The sequence below is a fragment of the Meleagris gallopavo genome, chromosome 3, assembly GCF_905368555.1.
Source record: "Meleagris gallopavo chromosome 3, MGAL_WU_HG_1.1, whole genome shotgun sequence".
In the NCBI taxonomy this organism is placed as follows: domain Eukaryota; kingdom Metazoa; phylum Chordata; class Aves; order Galliformes; family Phasianidae; genus Meleagris; species Meleagris gallopavo.
Window position 1 is genome coordinate 478998 of NC_139406.1, and position 26302 is coordinate 505299.

Genomic DNA, 26302 nt, shown 5'->3' on the forward strand with positions numbered 1-26302 from the left:
GCAGATAATCTGGGGAGTGGTCACGCTGCGTATGCAGGACAACCGGGGATCAGGCGGTTCATGAAAGGCAGGATCCTGCCTGACCAATCTGATCTCCTTCTATATAGGTGACCTGCCTAGAGTATGAGGGAAAGACTATGGATGTGGTCTGCCTCGATGTCGGTAACGCCTTTGACACCATCACCCACAGCATTTTCTTGGAGAAAGTGGCAGCTCACAGCTGAGAGGGGTGTGCTCTTCGTTGGGTGAAAAAATTGGCTGGGTGGCCAGGTTTAGAGACTGGTTGTGGATGGGATTAAAATCCACCTGAAGCTGAATCCACATACTTTATGAGGAGCAGCAGCTGTGGGAACTGAGATTGTTTATTCTGGAGGAGGCTTAAGGGAGACCTTATGGCTTTGTATAGCTACCTGAAAGGAGTTTGTAGCAAGGTGAGAGTTGGTCTTTTTGTACAGGTCACTAGCAATAGGATGAGAGCTAATGGCATCTAGTTGTGCCTGAGGAGGTTCATGTTGGATTTGAGGAAAAATTTGTCATCTGAAAGAGTGGTCAAGCATTGGCTGCCCAGGGAAGTAGAGCAGTCACCACCCCGGAGGTTTTCAAGTAATATGTAGATATAGCACTTAGGGACATGGTTTGGTGGGCATAGTCGATAGGTTGGTAGTTGGGCTTAATCTTAGAAATCTTTTCCAATCTTAGTGATTGTTTGATTCTTATGAGGAAGGGCTGAGAGAGCTGGGACAATTCAGCCTAGAGGAAAGAAGGATTGAGAGGATCTGAAAAAAGGGAACAAAGAGGATAGAGCCAGGCTCTTTTCTCCTATCCCTGAGTATCACTGAAAGAGACAATGGGCAGAATCTGAAACATGGGAGATTCAACATCAGAGAACTTTATTTATTTATTTATTTATTTGTAGATGTCTGAGCCCTGGCACAGGTTGCTAAGAGAGGATGTAGAGTCTCCATCCTTGGAGATATTCAGATGTCATCTGTACATGGTCTATGGACATGGTCCTCTGCAGCTTGCTCTAGGCTTGATCAGGGTGGTTGGACCAGATGGCCTCCAAAGGTCCCTTCCAATCTCATTCATTCTGTGATTCTGTGAATATTATTAAAACATTAAAATTAAGGCAAACACTTGTGCTTTATGCGAAAGAGACAATATCTTCAGAGGAAAGGAAATACAGTTTTGGATAGTTTGCATAAACATAACATCTGTGTTGGTCTGCAGGATATCTGTGGGCATTACTTCAGTTTGTATTCATCAAGGTGTTGATGTTTCTGTCTGTTTTTGGTTTATGAGCTTGCATCCCAGTGTTTGTGCCTGTCCCTTTTGCCATACAAAGACACCACAAGACTTGGCCTAGGTGTTGGGAGCCAGACCTGTGTCCTATAACAGCAGGGATGGAGCAAATACTTGACTGAGAGCAAGCTGAGGTGTGCTGCTTGCCAGCCAGCTGCAAACCATAAACTTGCATCTTAAATACTCCAGTGCTTGTTTGGAGGCAGAACTTGCCTGGTGACACACACCATTTTGGGAGAAGTGTCTCATTTATCTGTATTAAGGTTATCTCTAAAAAAGAGTTAATACTATGTAAAGCAAAAATTTGCTTCATCTTTGTATGGGGCTGCTGAATCACAGCCTGAACCTCTGATTGATCACCTGAGGCAAGCATTGAGTCAGCCATGGGAGCACAGGTGAAGGCAATTCACCTGTGCTGCAGGAAGGGATGGAGCCTGGCTGCACCTCTCCTAGAGCCATTTAAGAGCTGACTGCCAGTGGGGAAGGATCTCTCTGGAGATCCACTCTGCTGGAGTTTCCTATGCAACCCAGGATAGGGTGAGTGTCCTTTTCTGCTCTAGTATAATAAATACATAAGCCAAGCTCTCGAGTATCCTATATCATATGTATATTCATATCTTTCTTAGGGATTTTTTTATATAGGATGATTAAATTGGCCTAGGCAAAGGTGTAGCTTAAATTTCATATTAGTTTTGTAGTAATCTCAGTAATGTTCCAATTGTAGAGTAAGAAAGTGACATATATAGGTGAAGAAATGGTTCACTTTTATTTGCTATAACTACATCTGCTTATCTCTACTCTAATTATTGGCTGTTTGAAGCCATACTACGTGCAACTTTGCTGCCGTGCTTGCTGTCTCCTATTGTCAATTTAAAGTAGAGGTTCCATGCATGAGGGATGCATGTAACCCTAGAAGGAGCGCTTGTATTGTAAGGCATAGGGATACATTTTGCTGGCTTAGCTTGTGACTTGAACATAGAAAGGCATCTGAACACCTTTAATAAATGTGCATATATGTATATGTCTTATATTTGTGTATGTATGTGCACTTTACTTCATAACTTGCCCAGGATTCTCCTGATTGTGACCAGCAATGGGTATTTAAGGAAAGCATAGTGCCCAAGGTGGGTAGAATAATGCTCCATAGTATGGCTGACAGTTCTTCACACTCAACTTGCTAGAAGTACAGTACACTTCTTGACAGCTGAGAGGTGGCTGTAGCAAGGCATAGGAGAAAAACAGCATAGTATTTTTCTGCTACTATCTTTTATACAAGATACTAGAATGTTACTTACCTGCTTTCAACATGAACTATGAATGAATGCCCTCGAGACGTTTTTTGGTAGCTCAATCAGTGAAGATTTGCAATATTCTGTTTGAATAACTCATGCGTTGCAGATTTTCTTAACTCCTGTACACAGAGGGAATAACTTCTGTGATAATTCCTTTTGAATTGGCTATATTCCTAAAAGGTGGGCTTCCTAAAAAAGTTTAATATTTTTAATAAAAATCCCACCAGAGAATGTTTCTGTTTTATTTTATTTCATTTATTTATAATATTTCATTATAACTAACTCTCTGAAGATCTGGAAATTGGCTTCCCTAAAAATTAGCATCCTGATTTTACTCTTTGTCTCTCTGATATTCCTCAGGAGTGCAAATTCCATCATTACGTTATGTTGGTCTTAAATTGTTAAGAGACTGTTGGATTCTTTACGGGCTGATGATATGAGGGAGTGGCAAGTAATGTCTTTATTTGAGAGTGGCCAGAAGATGGTGCACAGAATTGCTGGATATCAACTAAACTTTTTTTATATGTAGAGGAAGGAGAAAGGAGATGAAAAATGTACTGCCTCATAAAGAAGCTCTTTTCTGAGAAGGAGAATATTTTGTGTCTTGTTCTCATGAACAGCTGTTATAAGAAAATAATTGGTTTAGTTCCTGCGTGTTTTTCTACAGAATAATGACAAATAGAAGGATCTTTATAGCTTTATTTCCAATTAATTAGAGAAGAATTTTTAAAGCGTAGTTATAATCAGATTATAATCTTCAGTATTAACTGCTGTTTGCTGTTTAATGAGAATTGCATTCCTGTTTAATACTTTAGTAGGTATGTTCCCAGCACCAGATTTAAAGCTAGTAATTCATAGAATCGTAGAATGGCTTGGGACCTCCAGGATCATCAAGTTCCAACTCCCCTGCCACAGACAGGGCCACCAACCTCCATATCTTAGGTCACACAGAAACACATCCAAGCAAGTTTTGAATGTCTCCAGAGAAGTAGACCCCACAACCTCTCTGGGCAGCCTGGTCCAATGTCCCGTCACCCTCACTGTAAAGAAATTTTTTCACATATTTATGTGGAAGCTCTTGCATTCCAGCTTTCACCCTTTGTCCTATCATTAGCTGTCAATGAGAAAAGCCTGGCTCCGTCCTCTTGACGCTCGCTCATTTATCAATTTATAAACATTAATGAAGTCACCGCTCAGTCTTCTCCCAACTAAAGAGACCCAGCTCCCTCAGCCTCTCCTCGTAAGGGAGATGCTCCATGCCCTTAATCAACTTTGTGGCTCTGTGCTGGATTCTTTCAAGTAGTTTCCTGTCCTTCTTGAACTGAGGGGCCCCAAAGCAAACAAAATACTCCAGATGTGGTCTCGCTAGGGCAGAGTAGAGGGGGAGGAAACCTTCCTCAACCTACTAACCACACCCCTTCTATTACATCCCAGTGTGCCACTGGCCTTCTTGGCCACAAAGGCACAGTGCTGGCTCGTGGTCATCTGCTGTCCACAGGACCCCCAGGTCTCTTTCCCCTACGTTGCTCTTTTACATGTCAACTCCCAACCTATACTTGTACTTGGGGTTGGTCTTGAGGCAAACTCCTCCTTTATCCTGGCTTCCTCTGGAACCTCAGCGGTATGGGGCTCCTCAGGACAGCCTCCAGCAGTATAGACAAAGAAGGCATTCAATAACTCTGATTTCTTTGTATCTTCTGTTGCCAGGGCATCTACCTCATTCATCAGTGGGCCTATATTGCCTCTAGTGTTTTATCTGCAGTGTATTTGAAGAAGCGCTTTTTGTTGTTCTTGACTCCTCTCACAAGGTTTAATTCTAAGGAGGCCTTAGCTGTCCTAGCTGCCTCCATACATCTCTGCCAACAGTCTTATATTCCTCCCAAGTGGCCAGCCCCTTCTTCCATGATCTGTAAACTCTCCTCTTCCACTTGAGCTTGCCCAGCAGTTCCCTGTTTAACAATGCAGGCCTCCTTTTCTTGACTTCCTACCTGTTGGAGTGCTCTGATCTTGAGCTTGGAAGAAGCAGTCCTTGAATGCTAACCAACTATCTTGGGCCCCTTTACCTTCAAGTACTCTGTACCGTGGGATTTCCCCTAGCAATTGTTTGAAAAGGCCAAGGTTGGCCCTACTCAAACCCAGGGCTGTGATTCTGTTCGGTACTCTGTTCTGGCCACATGAGATCCTGAACTTCACCACCTCATGGTGTTTGCAAACAAGGCTGTCCTCAACCTTCTCCGCTTCTACTAGAATAAGATCCAGCAGCACTCCTCTCCTAGTTGGATCATCCACCATTTGTATCAGGAAGTTATGATCAACGCACTGCAGGAACCTCCTGGACTGTGACTGGCTGGCTGAGTAGGCCTTCCTGCAAATATTCAGCAAAAATCCCCCACGATAACCAGATACGAGGCTGCTATCAGCTGCCTGAAGAAGGCCTCATCAACTTCCTCGTCCTGATCTGGTGGCCTTTAATAGACACCTACAACAGTATCACCCATGCCAGTCTGCCCCTTAATTCTTACTCACAAACTCTCAACTACTCCTCATCCACTCCTGGACAGTATCATACATTGTAGTTTCTCTCTCATGTAAAAAGCACCTTCAGCACCTTGCCTTAATGGCCTGTCTTTCCTGAGAAGGACTTAGCCATCCATAACCACATTCCAGTGACATGAACTGTCCCACCATGTCTCTGTAATTGCCACCAGATAATAATCTCCTGGCTGAACATGGATTTCTAACTCCTCCTGCTGCTTGCATTGGTCTACAGACATTTCGGGGTGAGCTGAGCATGCCGATTTCACCATAGGGTGGTGGGAGGCTTCCTGGTCTTCATCAATACTAGAGCTCTGCCCCACTAGTGCAAGCCCAGTTACAGCCCCATCCCCCTTCAAATCTAGTTTAAAGCTCTCCAGATGAGCCCTGCTAATTCCTGTCCCAGAAACCTTTTGCCCCTGAGAAATAAACCTTTCCCATGTGTTACTGTTAGGCCTGGTGTCTTATGAAATCAGCCATTTTCAAAGATCCAAAGCCCTGCCTGTAGCACCAGTCTCGTAGCCAAGCATTTATGGACTGGATCCTTCTATTCTGTCCCATAACCTCACTGAAAATGGAAGGAGGGAAGAGAAATTAACTTGCGCTCCAGAGTCTTTCACCAACCATCCCAGGGCCTTGTAGCCTTTGGATGAAGCAAAACAGATGAAGCCTATGTCAAAGGCCTTAAATGTTTATAAGTCATAGATCTAGGAAAGAGAAAGTAAAGATAATTTTGTGTTTTATATTGGCTTAATTTTCTTGTCAGAAGCAGCAGCAGTAAGACTGTGCGAAGTGGCTAAGCCAGGAACTGTGCATTATTTGGCATGCTGTACCCTTGCTGATGTGCTGAAGTCCCCAAGGTCAGAGCCAGGCAGACAGAACAGGGGACTGGTGATGGATTTCAACAACAAGCCTGGACAAGGTTGATGGTGAACCAAGTCCAGAATCTGGATGCAGGATTTAGAAGGAAGGAAAAACAAACAGGGCTAAAGAAGTGGCAGAGGCAAGGCTATCAGGTCTGAGGGGTCCATCCACGAACTGAAACCCAGCTTACCTTGTGATTTCCACCAGAGCAGGGAAGTCTGCCATAGCCAGAGCTGATATGTCACTCCTAGGTCCATGTGAGTGAGTGGCTATAGTTGGGGAGGCTGTTCAGAGCCATAGAAGATTACTAATTCCCTCAGAGTCCTTTAGTACTCTTGCAGAAAAAGTAATCTTTAACAGAATTGAAAAGTTTCCTGTATAATTTCCACAAGTATTTAACTAAAAAATATAAGCATAAAGCTTTACAAACAATCCTCCTTGTAGTGAGGGGCCCAAAACTGAACAAAGTTTCTGAGGTGTGCTCACACCAATGCCATGTACAGAGGGACAATCCTTTCCTTAGTTCTGTTGGCCAGACAACTGATGCAAGCTTTCAGGTATGTAGACATTCACCAGAACTTCAGTTAACCTTTTTTGCCACCTTCCTGTTCTTAGATACCTTTCAACCAAGAGATCAAATACCATGAAGCTTTGGAATCTCCTCTTCACTCTCTACTGTCTGGTCAAAATCAATTCCACAAGCAGTGGGACTGCAGGAGTTTCACTTGCTTAAGAAAGCGGGGTCAGGTATTAACTCAAAAACAAACAAACAAAAAAGAACAATAGCATCCATGCAGTATTTTGAAATATTTGTTCGAAACAACAGGATGCAATTTAATGAAGAGATAATAGTAACGATGTTCAAAAACTTTGAACTTTTTCAGAAAAGAATACTTCATCTAAATACCAGTTTTCAATAACAGAAGTTACATATGAAAAGCAGGTTTAGAATACAACATTAATTTATTTGTACTGGGATGATGTAACTTTGCATCTAGGTAAACGAGGTTGCTTCATATACTGTGAATGTATATGGGAAATTATTTGAACAATAGATTTTATGTGAACTGTTTTCTTTAGACAGCAGCTGGAAGAGAAATTTTATTGAACACGAGGGCTGCTCTGAAAGTAATGCCTCCTATTACATTATATTGGCTCACAATATCAGAAGTGAATGTTGGTGGTATGGCAGAAGAGGCATAACATTGCACCAATATTCATTTACATTTTATTGTCATGCGAGAAAAGGAAGCAGAGGAGCAGTCTGACAAAGCGGTGTCTGACCATGGAAGGGCATACGAAGCAAAGGTGTGTCACTGAAATGCTCCATGTGAAAAAAATGGCATCCATTAACATTCATTGATGCTTGCTGAATGTTTATGGAGTCCAAACAATGAATTTGAGCACAAAGAGGATGTTGTGGGTGGTGCAGTGGCAACAGTGACAGTGGGTCTGCTCTGCTGGTATAGGTTTTTATGAGCATGGCATGCGGGTTCTTATGCATTGCTGGTGAAATGCATAAGTAGTGACTATGTTGAAAAATAGCATTTCACAGCTGAGAATGTGCTTTATCAAATGGTGTTATTTTGCTCTTTGTATCTGTTATAATTTCCATAAATAAGAAATAAATGGGAGGCATTCTTTTAGAGCAACCTAGAGGTTTAGTGAAGGGTAATTAACCTTTTTCCCTACTCCTCCCCCTTTCCCTTCCTTATCCAGTTTTCTAGAGTAATAAAATTCTTCAATTCTAGTGAGATACGTTTTCAAACCTATTTTATCCAGCAGGTGTCACTCATTTATAAATAATCCTACTGAGATTTTTCAGTGTCAGCCCTTAGATAAGACAGAGCCTTCTGAAACAGTTGCTTGTCTCATTAGATGTCTTCTTATGTAAAAGAATGCACAAATTACTAAACTATATGTTACTGTAATAAGAAAGAAATTTCAAAATAAGAAGATCTTATTCAGTCTGGAAAGGCAATTTTTAGTCTGGAACTGGCATCTGGTCTAACTTCGCTGCAATGAACAGGGACATCCACAGCTAGATCAGATTGCTCAGAGCCTGGTCTAGCCTGACCTTGAATGCTTCCTGGGATGGGGCTTCCACCACATCTCTGGGCAACCTGTTCCAGTGCCTCATCACCCTCACTGCAAAAGACTTTTTCTTTATATCCAACCTAAATCTGCCCTCTTTTAATTTGAAACCATTTTCCCTTGTTCTATCACAACAGACTCCGATAAACAGTCTGTCCCCTTCTTTGTTGTAGCTTCCCTTTAGACACTGCCTTCAGGTCACCTTGGAGCATTCTCTTCTCCAAGCTGAACAGCCCTAGCTCTTTCACTCTCTCCTCGTAGGAGAGGTGCTATGTCCCTTGGATCATCTTTGTGGCCCTCCTCTGGAAGCACTCCAACAAACAGGTCCATGTCTCTCCTGCACTGAGGACTCTACATCTGGACACAGTACTCTAGGTGAGGCCTTATCAGCACAGAGTAGAGCAGCAGGATCACCTCCCGCGGCCTGCTGGTTGTGCTTCTTTTGATGCTGCCCAGGATACGGTTGGCTTTCTGGGCAGTGAGGACATATTGTTGGCTCACATCCAGCTTCCCATCCACCAGTACCCCCAGGTCCTTTTCAGCAGGGCTGCACTCAATCCTTTCATCCCCCAGCTTGTATTGGTGGTAGAGGTTGCCTTGACCCATGTGCAAGACCTTGCACTTGGATTTGTTGAACCTCATGAAGTTCTCCTTGCCCACTGCTCACTTCCAATTTGATATATTTGAATACTTCAGGGAGATATATATGTATATGTGTATTTGAATCACATTGTTACATACTGGAAGAATCTCACGCTATATTCTTCATGATAATTTTTTTTCAGCTCTTGCTCTTTTAAAATTTGAGTATGTAAGAGAAAAAACTTTTGCAAAGTCTCCTCAAGAGAGAATGAATGCGGAGTTACTGTAAGCCTTTACAAATTCAGACTCTAGGTACAAAGTGAAAAAAAAGCCACAAGAAGGAACTTCTCTTGGATTATTCTGGCTCTTAAATTTTTATACACAAACACAACCAAAATTCTATTATTTGCTCTGTTTGAAGAGCCTGTCTTCTCACTTTCACATCAGTGCAAGTTTTGACTATCATAGAATCATAGAAACCTTAGAGTCAGAAGGAACCTCTCAGTGCCATCTAGACCAATTCCTCTGGAATGGTCAGGGACACCACAGCTAGATCAGGTTGCCCAGGGCCTTATCCAATCTTGCCTTGAAAGTCTCCAGGGACAGGGCATCATCCACATCACTAGGTAATCTGTTGCAGTGCCTCACCACCCTCACTGTAAAAGATATTTTCCTTAAATCTAACCTAAATCTACCCTGACTGAGCTTGAAGCCATTTCTTGTTTTTCTATCACACAAACCCTGCTAACGAGTCTGTCCCCTTCTTTCCTGGATCTCCCCTTTTGATACCAAAAGGCCACTATCAGGTCACCTCAGAGCCTTCTCTTCTCCAGGCTGAACAGCCCCAGCTCTCAGCCTGTCCTCATTGGAGAGGTGTTTATCCCAGATGAATCATCTGGGACAATTTTGAAGACCTTATGTTAGCAGATACAGAAATTTAGATTTTTTTTTTTAATAGTTGGTTCTACTGTGTTAAGATATTTCAAATTGGCTATTAAGATGCAATTGTTTGTCCCACACATCATCTGAGCCATGGTCTTGATTTAGAGTGACTAGCAAGAAGTGGAAAGATCTCCTCATATTTTTAGGTTGCCTTCCTGAACCATGGTCTAAATGTTAAAAGTAGTGTCGTTCAGTTTTAAGGGGCCCACAGAGTTCACTGAGTCCAACTGACTGATCGCTTCAGGGCTAACCAAAAGTAATCCTCTTGTACACTGACAGGCATGGGGCATCAATCACTTCACTAGAAAGCCTGTTCCACTTCTTGACCACACTTACAACACAGATATAGCTTTTATTATCTAGTCTGAACCTTTCCTGGCACAGCTTTGTGACACTCCTGTGAGTTTTGTCATCTGTTAGCAGGGAGAAGAGAGCAGCAACTTCCTCTCCATTTTCCAGTTCCTGGAAGTTGTAGAGGACAGTGAGTCATGCTGCTTTTTTCTTTTTCTTTCCTTTGTTTTGTGCTCTGCCATTCATTCATGCCTTTAGTCAGCTCTAAAGGCTTCAGAGTTGCTTTGTGACTTCAAGTTCTTGATAAAACACTAGTTCTTCAGAAATTTTTGTATCTCCTGATAAGTGATAGTGTATAGTGTACAGTTGCTCAGGAAGATGTATGTGTTGGGAATTGGGACTGCCAGAGAAATATCACTTACTTACTCAGGATGAATAGAGACTCTTGAACATAGACTGTAGACTTCATACCCCTGTGCAACGAAGGCATGGAGGGTTTGTTAATAGGATCAGATTTCATAACTGAAAATCTGCAGTTTCTTATGCACATATCAAGCAGCGCTGCTAAGAGCAATACAGATTTATGTTCAAGTGCCTCGATCATATGTCCATGTAACACATTCATGTTTTATTTTTGAGGAATCGTACAGTATCTTTATAAAGAAAAGTACATGTTGTACCAACACTGTCTTTGCGACCTTGTAATTAATAATTCAAATTCTGCTCAAAGGCAGACATAAGGAAAGAGAGAAGAAAAGGCTCCCCCGTCATCTTGTTCTTTATTCTCTCATCAAATCCTTAAGAAGGTATGTTAGTTAGAGCATCTTTCTTAGAGTTTTCCCGACATTACACTGTTTTTATCTTCTTGTATTAAATTTCCATAGCTGCCAAGCTAGTTGACCCAGGAGAATGTCTGCTCTACTCCCTGGGCAGATCACACAGCCATCTCTGCCAGGCAGGAAGTGGTGAATACACATAAGGATTAGGCTAGGACCACTAGTAAACATTAGTAGCATATTTGTTAATCAGCAGGAAATTACCAGTATGATGTATAGCTGGAATGAAGTATAACCTCTCCGGGTTTTGAGCTCTAAGAGGTTATGAAAGCACACCAAGTAATATGAAAAGGACATTGATTCGATGCCATCATTTCTAACAGAGAACTGCCTAGTTATAGCCAAAAAGAGTCCATGGACAGCAAATCCCAGGAATGTAGCCTGAAGCCTCAAACTATGGAGAGGGACCAACCATAATACTCCCCTCCTTAACTTGAGTCCATTCACTAGGACACAGAAACCATTTACAGATGCTAAATTTTACTCTGTGGCTACGTTGCAAAAGCCAAAAATAAATTGATATGTTGTTTAAACTCCACAAATGTAATTCACATTTGTTTAGAGCTGTATTTTTTAGGCCTACCAGTGACTGCAAGATAAGATATTTTGGGAAATAGATTAATTACCTTTGCAAGCTTTTGTGTAACGTGACTATTGACACGCAAATTTTGGATAGTATAGTACATTTTGGTGTATACTGGCTATACTAATGTTCTATAAGAAACAAAGTGTTAAATTTTTATTAAAGAAAAAACAGTTGTAAAGTGTCTCCTTTACTGTGAGTACAGGATGTCCACTATTATAGCTTGCTACATAATACGTTTATTTTTTTTTTGCCCAAATGACCGTGGCAGGAAAATATTTGGTGAAATCAGTAGTACCTTGTTAGAGGAGGAATAAGCCATCCAGGAAGGAACTAAAAGACAAATGTTTTGTATGTATTAGAATATATTGTGGTTATGTATGTAGGTCACTCTGAAAATAATGTCTCCTCTTTATTTCCATGGATGCCATACCAGAATGTCTCCTATTCTTCAAAATAGTCACCATCATTAGCTATGCATTCTGCATGACCATTCAGAATCGGGCTTGTCTTTCACATTACTGTCAGCACTGCATACGCCCTTCCATGCTCAGACACCATTTCATCAGACTGCCCCTTTGCTGCTCTTTCTCACATGACAACAACACGTAAAGGAATATTGTTGGGAAGGTTCAAGCTCTACTGCCATACCACCAACATTCACCTCTGACACTGTGGGCCAACATAATAAAATAGGAGGCATTACTTTCAAAGTAATGGTGAATATTTTATGTGATCTTTAAACATTTTCTTAATTATTTTTCTATCATAGGAAATTATTTTCACACGTAATGTAACTTAAATATTTATTTGTTCTAATAAGGAGTTGGAAAGAGTCAGGAAATATAGAAGGGATGAAAACTACTGCAATCTGCAGTTTGTGATTTTAGCGTTGAGCAGAATGCGGCATATGTGGTACTGACTGAAGGAAAAAGGATTTGTGAACATTTCTTACGTATTTCATAAAGTTCATTCTTAAATTTTTTTAAATTTGAAAAAAAAATAAATTGCAGGTTCTTTTTTATTTTGAAACTCCTCTTCATTTTTGTCACGGAGTTATTTCTAGATCTGTCTGTGTCTGTAAGAGGGGGACTGCAGGCCCACTGCCCAAAAAAGGGAGAGGTTGAGGGGGGAAGGTGCCAGCAGGTTATGGCACGGTTCCATGACTAAGGGGGCAGGTGGACCCACAGACTTCTTACATTTCCCTCACCTCAAACTTTTACTTCACCTGGAGATCACAGGTAGTAAACTACACTGCAGTTTGCTCTTTTGCCTTTAGATTTTAATTTCTTTTATGAATTAAAATTGTGCCGCTGAGAAATTATTATCAAAATCTGAGGTATTCTTTTTAGAAACTATCCAAAACCATCACAATTTAGACAATGCTGTTCTGTCTCCTGCAAAACGTCCCTGATGTGCAATAAAAGTAGTCAGGTTTGCTGAGTTTTCACCAATCTGCTTTAGCAACAACGCCACCAACAAAATCAGATAAGATTAACTTGCATGGACTTGGTAAGAGGTGAAGTCTTGTTTTGGTGAATCCATTAATTCTCTCACTTCTGTTAATAACCCGCTTTGAAGATTATTAGCAAGATTTCATGTCAGTAGGTGGGAAATCTACTAGATCTTTTCTAATCTCTGGATACTATTTGGCAGGCTCACCACGGTGAATAGTTCTTTTGACATCTTATTTCAACTGACGTTGCAGAGTTCATGTGCTGATGGAAAGGAAGATCACTGATTATTATTAGGACAAAAAAGGCAACAGCTCTATAGGCAGAAAATATTAGACAACACAAAGTGCAACGAGAAGATTTCTGCCTCCACTTGTGTTCTGGATCTGTGAGCAGGATTATGTGATAAAATTGTTTTACTTCTCTAGAAAGTGTTAAGTTTTCATGGCTAACTAGCTTGCTTCTTGGTGCAGTGAGTTATTGTTCTGTCCCAAATGAAAAACGCTCTGGACTGAGTTAGGAATGTGTGGGTGAGTGCCAAGGAAAACATTTCTCTGGCATAAAAACCTGCCTCCACTGAGCATCTGTAGAGGGTATGAATTGAACATTGTGGAATTTGATCCACTGCTATGCGACTGATAGATATGTGAAATTTTTAGCTGTATGTTCTCAATATTTGAGCACTCTTGTAGCAAAAACAAAACAAAAAAACCCCAACCATATGAAGCACATTGGCTTAACCCTTTTCAAGGAGGATTTGCTTATTTTCTTTTCCTGCTTTGGCTTGTGGAAAATGGGGAGAAGTAAAACACTTACAGATTGATGCAAGTTCCAGTTATGTTAGTGGCACTGGTGGCAGAGGGGCAAACAGGGAAAGAATGAGGAAGAGAGACCTACCCAATCTAGCATTGCAAAGTGTTAGGAAAATTTCTGCCCCAAAAAGCTTGCTTAATCATCTTTATCCCCAAAAGAGAGAGAGGAGAGCCTTCAGCTTTCTTTTTTTTAATAAAGGAGAGTCCACTGGGACATACTCCTGCATAGTCTCTCAAAATACTGGGGGACACAATCCCTCTTCTATCCCTATACCTCGATGCTAGTGAACCCTCCTCCCTTTTCCCCTTTGGTTGAGGTACTTGGGGTTCACATTCATCTCGACTGGACTATCAGCCATCCCACTGGTAGGTACACCCTTTTTTTTCCTTTGTGTATACATACTTTGTAATCAGAGTTTGTTGTTTTGCCCAACTAGAAGTGTCTTTATATCCTGTAAAGCCTACCAATCTTTGCTCTGCCCAGCAAACAAGATTTACACACAGGTGTTAAGCTAGCATCTCCAGCCACATATCTGCACAATAAGCTTGTTTGACCAGATTCTTGTGACTGAAACTCTTCTTTTCAACTTCACCTTGTTTTGCAGAGACCCTCTATCCTATCCTTCTTTTGTTCTTCCGAAAGGTTATTTTGCAAGGACACTTTGTCCTTGTTTTTCCTTCAATAGTATATTTAGTTCAGGAAAAGAGCCTGGCTAGCATTTATTTCTCTCTACTTGATTTTTTCTGATTCAGATGCTCAGTGCTGAACACAAAACACACAAAAAAAATAGAATGCAGCAAAATTCTGGAGGCTTACTAGTTACAGACATAATACTTCTACCTGTTCTCTTCTTCATCAAGATCTCTCATGTATCCATGCTGTGGGAAAGGGAAAAGGGTAGACAGATGGCCCTAAAAACTAAACAGCATCAATGATCTCAGGAGAAACAAACTAATTTACTAAATAAGATATTAGGATGCAAGATAGCACACTCTAATATAATTGAAGCTAATAAATCAAATAAAATGAGAGTGTCCAAAAACTGAAGGCCTTATGCTAAGTGAGCTGGGGTGATAGCAACAGAGACAAACTAGACAATCGAAAGGGAAGGTCAAGTGATCTACGATCAAATCTTTCTCTCTGAGCAGAAATGCTAACAGAACAGCAAATGTAGTTTTTCTTCTTTTCTGGGACAGGTACCCAGAACTGGAACATTAACTCTTTACCTTCCAGTGCACTACATGATGTTATGATGTGGAATACTGGTAACATTATATACGTTAACTGTATTATATATTTAATGAGGGCTGCTCCAAAAGTAATGTCTACTATCTATTATGTTTGTTCACGACATCAGAGGCAGATGGTTATGGTATGGCAGTAAAGGTTGAGCCTTCCCTACATTCCATTTTGCTGCTATGTGACAGATGGCAGCAGAGAGGCAGTCTAACAAAATGGCATTTGACATGAAAGCGCATTAGAAGCAAAAGTGTGCTACTGAATTCCTTCAAATGGAAAAAGTAGCACCCACTGACACTTATTGATGCTTGCTGAACATTAGTGGATACCAAACAGTGGATGTGAGCACAGTGTGGCAGTGGGTGGTGTGTTTCAGCAGTAGGAGTGTGACGTGCAGGCTCTTGTTCATTGCTGACAAAAATGCATAGGTAATGGTGGTGACTATGACAAAAATTGATGTTTTGTATCTGAGAATTTGCTCTCTTAAATAGTGTTATTGTGCTCTTTGTATAATAGGAAATAAATAGGAGGTTTTTGTTTTGGTGCAACCTATGCATATGCAGCCCAAGACAATTCCTCTTCACTCAGCATGGCTCAGGCAAGAGAAAAGGTTGGATGCCCATACTTTAATCAAAGGCTTTATGAAACAATTAGCTAAAGATAAGTTTCAAAAGTTCAATCTGGATGAGCTGTCACAAATTTTATATACTTACTCAAAATTTATCTTAGATGTCCAAATTTGTGCTGAAAAGAGAATAAACAAAGTCAAAATTTATGAGACCTCTTGCATCTTCTTTTGGTGGAAATATAGTCAGAAGAGCTTTTCTCAGAATCGAGAAGATTAACTGATGTTCTAAATTGTAAAGTAATAGTAAGCAAGAGATATTCAATCACGTTCTCCTCTTAGACTTTTTGTGTTTTCCAGGATCCTATACTGTTGTCAGCGTGGCTACTCTTCCTTTACTCATAAATACCCATGTTGTTTTCTGAAGATAAAATCTCTCACTGAAAGGAGAAAATATTAGTGTTCTGTAAAACATAGTCTGTTTCTTACAGCTAATTGGCATCTAGCGCCCACTATACTACATTCGCATCACTTTTTCAAAAGATGTATTTCCTTTCTGTCTTTAACATACAAACAAACAAACAAGGAAATGAGTTTTGAAAAATATAAATACATTTTCTGCAGCTGAGAGCAGCTGGAAGCTTGGCTATTCTGGAAGGGCAACTGAAGAGCTTACGAGGAAGTATAGGTAAACAGGAGAATTTACACAGAAGTTTTCCCAGAATTATCTGAAATTTGTCTCCTATGATGTGTTCCAGTTTTCATGTAATCAGTATTATTCCTTGGCAGAGTAGTTATAGCATGTGGTGAAAGGATGAGCTTGATAGTGGAGAGGCTTACATTCTCAGCAGAATGGAGGTGGTAGGTATTTTCTGGAGTAGATTTCTTAAATAAAATCTACTCTGTAAATAACAGTCTGGATGCTTCTTAAGAACCATCCGTGGTATTCATGCAGTTCTCTTGGAGGGTCAGAACCTTATTGGCTTGGCTTGAAGAAAATCTGTCAAAATAGCTAATGCAGCATATATCTTCTCAGTACTCTTTGAGTGTTACTTACAGTCTTGTCTGGGTAGTCATATACCAAATTCTCTGCATGTCTACCCAGTAACAAGAGTAGAAATTTCCTCATACTTTTATATGTAGAAGTATGTTGAGAGGATACATTATTTATGAATCAAGGACTAGAGAAGAACAGTAGGAATGGGATATTAATGAAGTGAAAAATTAAACAGTGCAAGCTATCGGTTGAGGAAACATGTTTCTTAATGAAGTTTAACTGATGTGGCCTCTTTTCTTTTTATTAAAAGTTAGATTTGAAATCTTAGTTTACCTCATTTTCTGAAACACATTTTGGCCTTGAACAGTGTGCTATTTAGCTGCAAGGACAACATTTGGCCTAAAGAGGGAATTAGATTGTACTCTAAACCTTCCCAGGGAGAAAATCGATGGAGACATTTTTCCTATATGTACCACTTATTCCTATAAATTGTTAGCTTTTTAGGAAAGAGCTTACCGTTCTGTGGGTATGAAAGAGAAATGGGTTAAGAGTCTTTGTTGTCCTGTGATAATTCAGTGTAACAGGAAAAAGAATGAGATGTGAAATACTACGCTCCTGTCTGCTTGAATTTCCTTTAACTAGCATGTTTTCTGTTAAGTAATGAAGTATTGTAGGGTGTACTATGTGATATATACTCAGAGAAGTACAGAGGTGTATGGTGCCTAAAGAACCTGAATATGCATAGCTCCTTCAGACTGACTGGGTCCTGAGGGAACTGGTGGATGAAGTTGCTTTGCCACTAATCATCACACTGGAGAAGTTGTGACAGTCCAATGCCTGGAGAAGAGGAAAAAGAATGCACATTTTTTAAAAATGAAAAAAGAAAAAAGTGAGCGCCTCACTTCTTGGCAAGGTACTCAGCTTTTTGGTGAGGTTTTAGACTCTGGAGTGGACGCATTCCATGCAGAAGCAGGGAATTGCCTCAGCTGGTTGAGGGATAGCCCTGTCGGTGAGCAGCTGCCAGGTGCCATTGTACTCCACGTGGCGGTGGTGTTCTGATGATGCAGGAGTGGAGACAGGAGCAGAGGTGGAATCAAACCCTGTGTGTATAAAACCTGCTACTGGGGAGCAGGAGGCTCTGGAATTTGGGGGAGAAAAGTGAGGATGTGGTGGGAGGTCCACCCTCGAGGTTGTCTAGCGTGAGGTGATCGACTCCACGGTTCAAGACTGCCTCCACCAGGAAGGACAGAAAGGTTACTGTCACAGGTGTCTCCTTTCTGAGAGGAACAGAGGGCCCTATATGTCAGCCCAACCCTACCTGCAGGGAAGTGTGCTGCCTTCCTCGGGCCCAGGTGAGGGATATTTCTAGGAAACTTCCCAGTCTGATTTGCCCCTCTGATTATTATCCTTAAGTGATAGTTCAGGCTGGCAGCGATGAAGTCACTGAGAAAAGTCTGAGGATTATCGAAAAGGACTTCAGGCTAGATAGGATAGAGTGGAAGTATAGGTCACACTTTCCTCTATTCCTTCAGTGGCAGGGAAGGATACTGAGAGGAGCAGGAAAACCCATTTCATAAATATGTGGCTGACAGGCTGGTGCAAATGCAAGAATTTTGTTTTCTTTTGACCATGAGGTAGCTTACTCAGCATCTGGCCTGAGGGCTGCTGAGAGGTCTTGCTTGTCTCGAAGGGGGAAAAAGATCTTAGCCTGGGAGCTGGCAGGGCTTGTTGAGTGGGCTTTAAATTAGATACGAAGGGCATAAAACCAGGCCCACTAGAGTTGAGCCTCAGGGAATGACGATGGTATGGGGGTTGAGGCAAGGGGCTCAGCTGATGTGCATCTACACCAATGTGTGCAGCATGGGCAACAACCAGGAGGAGCTGAAAGGCATTGTGCAGCAGGAAAACAGTGACTTAGTTGCCATTATGGAAACATGGTGGGATTGCTCTCACAACCAGAGTGCTGCAATGGATGGCTATAAACTCTTCAGAAGGGAAAGACAAGGAAGGAGGGGTGGTGGTCTGGCTCTTTGTGTTAGAGAGAGCTTTGATGTTGTTGAGCCCTGGGCTGGGAATTTTAAGGTTGAATCTCTATAGGGAAGGATGAGGGGGAGAGCCAACAAGGCAGACTTCTTGGTGGGACTCTCTTACAGACCACCTAATCAGGATGAAGAGACAGATAAGGCGTTCTGTGAACAGCTGGCAGAAGTTGCATGATTGCCAGTCCTTGTTCATGTGGGGGACTTCAACTTCTGTGATACATGTCAGAAATACAATACAGTGTGGAACAAACAGCCTAGGAGGTTTCTAGAGTGTATGGAAGACAACTTCCTGATGCAGCTGATAAGAGATCCTACTGGGGAGGTGCCCCGCTAGACCTGCTGATCACAGAGAAGGACTGGTGGGAGATGTGAAGGTCAGGAGCTGTCTAGTAGGTAAGCACCTGAGTGACTGAAGGATCAATCCATCCTTCCTCTGTGTCTCTGTGGTGCTTCTGGCCATGCTTCCAGGAGTGCGTAAGCACTTAGAGCCTTCAAGATTTGCTCGTACCCCAGCCCACCCCTGTGGTATGGCCACTGTTGATGGCTTTCAATCTGCTGAACATAACTGAAGGCTCTGGCTAATGAAAATCAGCTATTCTGTGATCATGTTGAAAAACTTGAAAGACAGGTTGAGATATTGCTGGGGAAAAAAACTAATCCAATCGTTCCCCTGTGGAAGATCTGGAACATCTCTCTAGAAATTACTGGAGACTCTGTACAAGGAAACCTGCATAAAATAGACTCTGTAAATGAAGGCACTAAAAGGTTGGATCTTGAGGTTCCACTTTGGAAGAGATCTGACTGGTTGTAGCTCAAAAAACACAAACTGCAAGACAGACTGGTGGGGGTGCCCCTCGCAGATCACGTGTTGATCAAGTGTCAATCTGCTTGGGAATAGGATCTGGATAGGCTGGGTAGCTGGGCTGAGCCCAACGGGATGAAGTTCAACAAGACCAGGTGCTGGGTCCTGCACTTTAGCTGCAATAACTGCAGGCAACACTACAGGCTTGGGGCAGAGTGGCTGGAAGACTGTGTAGAAAAAATGGACGTGGGGGTATTAGTCGAGGCTCAGCTGAACGTGAGCCAGCAGTGTGCCCAGGTGACAAAGAAGGCCAATGGCATCCTGGCTTGTACCAGAAATAGCACTGCCAGCAGGAGCAGAAAAGTGACCATCCCTCTGTACTCAGTCCTGATGTTTAGTTTAGGGCTCCTCACTACAAGAAAGACATTGAGGCCCTGGAACATGTTCAGAGACGGGCAAGGAATCTGGTGAGGGCTCTGGAGCACAATCCTTATGGTGGCTTGCATGAAAGTTTGGCTGTTTACTGAGTCTAACCTGCCATATACATGATATATACACCATGACAGAAAAATGACATCTGTTTCCTTACTCAGTGTTCCTCAGAAGAAGGTGACTTAGGTAAGGAAGAATCTTCTAACATAGTAAGTTAGCCATTTTCAAAAGCAATACTGAGGGAGTACAGTTATGACTGTTGCTGGCATGCAGGTTAAATTTGTAAGAGTTATTGTTGACATGCCCTAAAAGTACGAAATGAAATGAAGAAGCAGTAGAAGATTTTTTAAAGTGGATATATTTTACTCTAACTTATCCTATGTGGGAAAGAAAAATGAAATGAAAATGGGATTGGAAAGAAAGCAGAATTATATACAACTGCAGTGTTGGAGACATTGGATTTTATTGGCTTAAGAAATGGCTCATGAACATGAAAGTAGAATTATAGAAGAAAATTGTACACTGGGGAGAATCCATTGAAATTTTTAAAAGTGATATATGGCTTTTGATCGTATGTTACATAAGAAACATAATATAATTTGGCAATATTTGGAAACTATTATTTTTGTGGAACAGAATACTTGTAGAGTATTCAATCTGTCGATGTACTTCTTATTTGAGTACAGTAAGAATGTGTACAATAAATGAATATCTAAACCAGACAAAATCCAGTGATACCTATACTTCCATGCTGGGACTGAAATACTGTTTAAGAACAAAGTCTTACTTTGTTCAACATCAGCCATAAATCTGGTAGAATGACTGCTGCTAGAATGACTGCCCAAAATATCTATCAGAAAGCTACATAGAAACACTATGTTTGATGTTTGTAATTTCTTATTTTCTAATTAAAAGAAGGCAAAAGAGTAAAAGTCCATTGTACCATAGCACTGTAAATTGTTAAATATGTACTGAGAACACTATGTTATAGATTACAAGGTAAGTAACAATTTTTGAAAAGGCATCTGAGGACTAAGTGAATTCTTTCTTAAGAAAATAACATGTATTAACTGCAGTTAAGAGCTAAGCTATTTTCTTAGAGTCTATATTTTTTCCGATACCCCCTTCAGATAATTTTTCCTTCTGTCTAACCAATCTTTCCTCTAGATTTTGGACATCTCCCTGTGAGTTCACTGTAAGTTCTATGGACTCATTAGGCATCAATGACATAAAAATGAACTTCATAAGGAAAGTAAGATTACTCATCAGTCTTACAGAGGAAATTCCGGCCACGATGGTTGTAGGCACTGACAATTAGATTATTTTCTTCAGCTGTATTGTGTAGAGGGCTATGGCCAGTGTTAATACTGTAATGCTGCCATAGTTCATTGTCCTTTATCAAATTTTAGTTGGCTGTTCAGCAGCTTTAGATTTGTTCTTGACAAATCAGTGCTGCTGTGAGACTAAAATCTGGTATTTCTGTTTTTCATTTGAAGAGCAAACTACCAGTGGAGTTGTAGAACTTTTATTTAGAGCTTTATGATGAAAGGTATTGAATGAAATCCATACTTCTGCTAGCTGAAGGGTAATAAATGCTACCTGGAGATGACACTGTTTAATCATTGGTGTCTTAGAGAGTTATCAAGAAAGGGCAGTGATCAAAAAATAGCTCAGTACTGCTCTCCAGTTATTCAGCTTATTGGCAAATTATTACTCATCTTCATTTTTTTATTCAAGCTCTTCTGTCTTTCAGATAGGTGCATGATGCATGTCAGCTAATTTTCCTCCCCATTTTAGTTATCTCTTCAGCCACACGATGGCAGCAAAGTATTAAGGAGCTTCACTTACTTCCTGTCTCCATCAAATGGTGCTATAGCTAGCCATTTCAAGATTTTAGACTAATCAAAAGGAGAACCACAAATTGCAACAAACCTAAGAACAAACAATAACGCTATGAACAGTGTACTCAAGGAATAAAACCATGAGCCATAAACCATATGTTTATCTGTGAATATCTAGCTGCTATCTTGGTATGTATAAAATGCATAATTTGCTATATTTGAGGTCAACATGTCTTAGAAACGTCAGTTCAATGTAGAAAACAAATGTAATATTTCTTTCATAAACAAAGATTTAGTTGTGATTTACATAATCATCTCTCACAAACAAAAATTAAATTCAGTACAGCTATCCATGTTAATCCTGATAAAATCTAGTGTGTGTCAAATTATGATTGCCAAGTTTAAAAATTGATCAAAATTTAAGAATAGAATTAAAAAATAGAAGACCACATTTGGTGAGAGGCAAGGAGAAATATCTTGGCAGAAGATAGAGGGGAAAACATAGGAATTAATCTGAAACTGTGTGTATTTATTAATAAATTTCTCTTTTTTCTAGTTCATTCCATGAATACTCTCTGGGTTTAATCAAAAAAGCCCCAATGTCACAAATGAAATACCTACAACTGGTAGTATAATTTTAAATCTGACTGGACTCAGTACCTAATTTGTTGATACTTCTGTCATATTTATGTTAAATGAAGTGTGTAAAAATTACTTTTTCTTATGATAGGTTCACATAGAACTTACCCAACAAGGTATCCTAGTCATATTTTTCCACCAGGAGTTGTAGTTTTTTTCTGCATCCTCACATTTTTAGAAGAAATGTTAAAACATCATAGGAAGTGTGGTGTATTCTTTGAACTTCACAAAAAAGGTGTTAGAAATTTTGACTCCATCAGGACCAAGCACTGCCTAAGGTGTGAACGCTATTTTTCAACATAGTCACCACCATTATCTATGCATTTTCATCAGTGATGAACAAGAGACTGCATGCTATGCCCCACAAAATCTGCACAGCAGAGGAGACCCCTCACCATTGCCACTGCAGAAACACATCAACCATCGCCTCACTGTGCTCACATCCACTGTTTGGTCTCCATAAAAGTTCAGTAAACATTGGTGAATATCAGTGGGTACAATTTATTTTTTTTTTCCCATATGGAGGAGTTCAGTTACAGATTTTGCTTCATGTACACTTCCATACGCCATTTTGTCAAACTGATACTCTGCTGTTATTGGTCACACAGCAACAAAATGTAATGGAATATTGGTGGAAAGGTTCAGCCTTGACTGCTATGCCACTACCATCTGCTTCTGACATTGAGGGCTGACAAAATAAAATAGGAGGCATTACTTCTAAAGCAGCTCTCATTAAAAATATAACATAGTAAATATATATAAGCAACAAAACTTATTTTAATCCTGCAATTGTTAATGAGTTCTCAAGGATCCTCTCAGAGATTTTTCATGAAATTTTGTTCATCCTTAGAAACAGTTGTTCACAAATGTATGCACTGCCAAAAAGCAATGACATGAATAAGGCATGATTGTGAAGCAAGAGATATTTTTCTCTGGTAAGAGAGTTCTTACTGAAGTCTAGTAAAGAGACATGATCAATTTTTTCTTTGAGTTGAATATTTGACCACAACTCAATATAATCCATTTGAAAATTTCCAAATTATTTATCATTTATGTCAATTGAAAATAGAATTGTAAATATTTTAAAAAAAAGTTATTTTCAGCAATCTTGAAAGCTATTCTCAATTTCCTTTATCAGAATGGAAAGCATGACTGTAAACCTTGCTGTTCATAGGACTATGTTTAGCCAGTGTATCAAAATGCATAAAATTATTTGTACTGCTTAATAGGTGACACAGATTTGGGTTGGTTTGGCCCAGTTCCATGACTAAATAGAGTGGAGGGACCCCCAGGACTATGGCCTGGGAGAGGGGGAAAAAGGGAAAAGGTAGGGAGATGGGTCTAAAAACAAAACAGCAGCAACAAGCTAAGAGAGAAAAACGGATCTACTATATATGATAGTGGAATGCGAGATAATATAATACAGTATAATTGGAATTGAAGCTAATAAATCAAATGAAATGAGAGAGAGTGTCTGGAACCAAAGGCCTTACTCTAATGCTAAAGGCAAGACAGACAGGGAGCACACACCACAGCAGTGAGCAGTAACAGCAGAGACAGTCTTGCAACTTGTGAGCGCTTTTATCTTTCCCTCACCTAACTCCAACCCTCCTGCAGTGGGCAGGATTGCCACCCACTATATCAGGTAGCCCGGGACCACATCCAACCTGGTCTTGAACACCTCCGAAGGTGAGGCATCCACAACTTCTTTGGTAAACTTGTTCCAATGCCTCACTGCCTTCTGATTAAAGAATTTCCTATACCTAATCTAAATTTTCCCTCTTTCAGTTTAAAACTTTTTCCCATTGTCCTATCGCTATCTGCCAATGTAAAAAGTTGGTCTCCATATTTTTAGTAAAATCCCTTTAACTGCTGAAAGATTGCAGTGAGATCTCTCAAAAGCCTTCTTTTTTACAGATTGAACAAGCCCAGCTTCCTCAGCCTTTCTTGGAAGAAGAAGAGGTATTCTAGCCCTCTGATCATCTTTGTGGACCTGCTTCAGCAGCTTCACATCTTGAGCCTAACAGTTCTCCATGTCTCCATAAATATAATCCAGAAAATATAGCAAAATTTGTCTAAATTCAATAGATTAAATTTTCAGAACAACTATGAGAGTTTTGAATGGAACAATAATTAGAAACACGGAAAATAAGAAAAAATTACAGCACAACTTCAGCATTTACAAACCACTATATGCATTGAGAGCAAAATTATTTTGTTTAAAATGTTTAAACATCTGTAGGCCGGAATTAGACTTCACTCTTGTGTTTTGTAATGCTATTAGCATTCAGTGCCACATACAAAGCTATCATTGAGTATGTGAGGAAATAAAATAGTAAGAAAGATACCATACTGGAAGAAGGTAACAGTCAAATTTTGGAAACTGGTTCTGACAATGTCTGGAATGAGTTTATAGTGAACCTGGAGGAAGGTTTTTGTAAATAGTCCTGTTTAATTATTTTGTAGATGACCTTGGCACTAAAAAATAAACACATTCTGATATAACAGAAATAGAGCAATAAGAACATCTTTTCAGGTCACATTTAAAAATGTATCCAAGAAGAACATAACACTTTTAGAGTCTTCTGTAATATATTTTCAGGTTCCAGAATAATTCAAGTTAGTGAAACAGGAAGAAAAATGACTAATTAGAAGCACAGAATACTAAAATCATTAGGATTGAGAAAAACATCTAAGGTCATCTAGCCCAGCTATCCACCTACCACCAATGACGCTCACTAACCCATATTCCTTAGTACCACATGTATCATTTTCTTCAACATCCAGGAATGGTTATCCACCACTTCCCTGGGAAGCCTGTTCCAGTACCTTACCACTCTTTCTGGGAAATTTTTCTAATATCCAACCTGAACCTCCCCTGGCACAGCTTAAAGCCAGTCCATCCCATCCTACCGCTAGTTACCTGGAAAAAGAGGCAGACCTCCACTGCAACATCCCTTCAGGTAGCTATAGCAACTGATAAGGTCTCACCTGGGCCCCTTCTTCTGGGCACTAAGCAATCCCACTTTCCCGAGCTGCTCCTCATAATACTTGTATTCCTGACCCTTCACCAGCTTTGTTGCCCTGCTCTGGGCGTGTTCCAGAGTCTCAATGCGTTTCTTGTCACGAGGGCCCGAAACTGAAAACAGATAGATACCAGAAGTTGCCACAGAGATTTACTATCAATCACAGGGTCTCAGTTAGGCTCATTAGCTCTGAGGCTTGTTTGCAATTCTCTTTTGTTTGCGCATGCTCTCTTAAATATGTGGCTGTGTTTATCTGCAATAACAATACTGTTATTCGATGTAAACATTAAGAGATTCACTTCATATGGCACTTCAATTTTTCCATGTACATTTGATAAGCTTTTTTTGCGTGTGTTTCAAACAAGGAGTGTTTTTTCATTATGTGCTGGTTTGGAGTTTTGGTATAATATGCTACTGCTAATATAATTTCACCACATCATTTTCAAAATTTCCAGTAATACTGAATCTAATCCAGGACTGCTTCATGAATTTGCCATCCCACTTTAAGCGTGCAGAATTAACAAGCTGTTCTAACAATGCCACATTTTCATTACGTACTAAAACAAAATATATATCAGTTATTTCTCTTTCTGCTTATTTTATTAGTCACAGCTATTTAGTCTGTTTTTACTTTCCCCTCACTCTTCCGTCTATCTCCTCCTTCCAGCCTAATTTTTACCACATTTCTGGGAATTGAGAGGACTCAGTTACTCTAGTGACATAGGACTTGGGAAAAAAAAAAGAAACTAGAGCCTATTTGCATGATGACTAATATCCAGTCTTTGTTTTAAGTTGTGGGAGCTAAAATATTCTTTATACTTCCACTTGTATAGAAAGGAAGAACACTTCAATAGACGCTTACAGGAAATGTATCCTGCGTATCTTGACCTGCTGAGAATGACGAACAGATATAGGGACACACTTTGTTTGGATTGGAGCATACTGTGGGATTACAGAATTGTGAATCATCCTCATCACACATGCAGTGTGAAATGTGACTGTGAAATGTCTCACGGTCAAGGCAGGAGATTCCAGGATAGGAACTGCACTGATAAACACCAACAAGAATCAAAGCTTTGTAAAGAGTAAGCTGATAGGGCATACAAGTTCTGTGATGCATTTCCTTTTTTT

The 26302-nt window shown here is 40.3% G+C and overlaps 1 long non-coding RNA gene across 1 annotated transcript; it reads right to left on the bottom strand.

Moving 5' to 3' along the window:
- Positions 1 to 879: 879 nt before the first annotated feature.
- LOC116216411 (uncharacterized) lies at positions 880 to 25283 on the bottom strand. Its single transcript, XR_004159088.2, has 3 exons — positions 25137 to 25283; positions 2598 to 2713; positions 880 to 1098 (listed from the first exon to the last, which is right to left on the bottom strand). It is a non-coding gene; the product is annotated as an uncharacterized LOC116216411 (long non-coding RNA).
- Between the last annotated feature and the right edge of the window lie 1019 nt (positions 25284 to 26302).